This window comes from Etheostoma cragini, chromosome 23, assembly GCF_013103735.1.
Source record: "Etheostoma cragini isolate CJK2018 chromosome 23, CSU_Ecrag_1.0, whole genome shotgun sequence".
Taxonomy (NCBI): Eukaryota; Metazoa; Chordata; class Actinopteri; order Perciformes; family Percidae; genus Etheostoma; species Etheostoma cragini.
Genome location: NC_048429.1, coordinates 587,242 through 588,315, shown reverse-complemented (window position 1 = coordinate 588,315; position 1,074 = coordinate 587,242).

Below are 1,074 nucleotides of genomic sequence, written 5' to 3'. Positions count from 1 at the left end.
GTGTGTGTGTGTGTGTGTGTGTGTGTGTTGTGCGTCCACGCTGGCAGGCGCCCAGAACAGAAGTTGGACCCTAAGTGTGTATTTCCATCGTGGGCAGAGCTCAGGGTTCAGCCATTTCCTGCCTCCATTGTTTCTTTGTTCTGTGGGAAGCACTGGGAAAGGGCGTGTGTGTGTGTGTGTGTCTGTGTGTGTGTGTGTGTGTGTGTGTGTGTGTCTGTCTGTGTGTGTGTGGAGGAATCGACAGTAACCTTCCAAGCAGAGCTGAACACTTGTTCTCTTGTGTTTGTGGTTTCTTATCTTCAGAGTCGCTCCGCCCGTCACATCCACCGAGCGTCTGCACGTTGGTCGTCACGTGTGCGTGGCGTTGTGCGTGGCGTTGTGCGTGGCGTTGTACGTCGCGTTGTGCGTGTCCACAGCTCCCTACCACGCCATCGCTGCGTTAGACTTTACCTCGCAGAACTCGGGAGCTGCTGCTGCGCCGCTGCCTCGGCGTTGATGATTTAAAGAGATAATAATCCAATACAGTTGCTGTATTAATACAACTGAGAAGCAGATGGAGGCGCCCAGACTGCATGGCAGTGATCATAATAATAATAATAATAATAATAATAATAGTAATGTATACTTTATTAGTCCCGCGAGGGGAAATTAGAGAGCTTTACAGAAACATTAAAGAGTAATTAAAAGCTGTCATGATGGAAATATAACAGGCTGATGTACTAGAATAAATAAGAATAAAAGTTACAGTGAGTAAGATATTAATAATAATTAAATGTTACAGGTTGTAGGGACGGGTTGGGAGGAGAGTGGGAGGGGTTTGTTTTGTTTTTGTTTCATTTCTGTGAGTGTAAAATATTCTAAATAAATAACTCTCATGTTGTCTTCGGGTCAAATTTGACAAAGTGTTTTTTGATATCTGAAATTAAGGAAGTCGAAATAAGGGTGCAAAATGTTGAAAAAAACGGCAAACTAACCGATGGAGGCAGAGGTGGACCAGTAACTCCCGTGTTATCAACGGAGCGCTTGTTGTTGGTTTCGGTGGCACACACACACACACACACACACACACACACA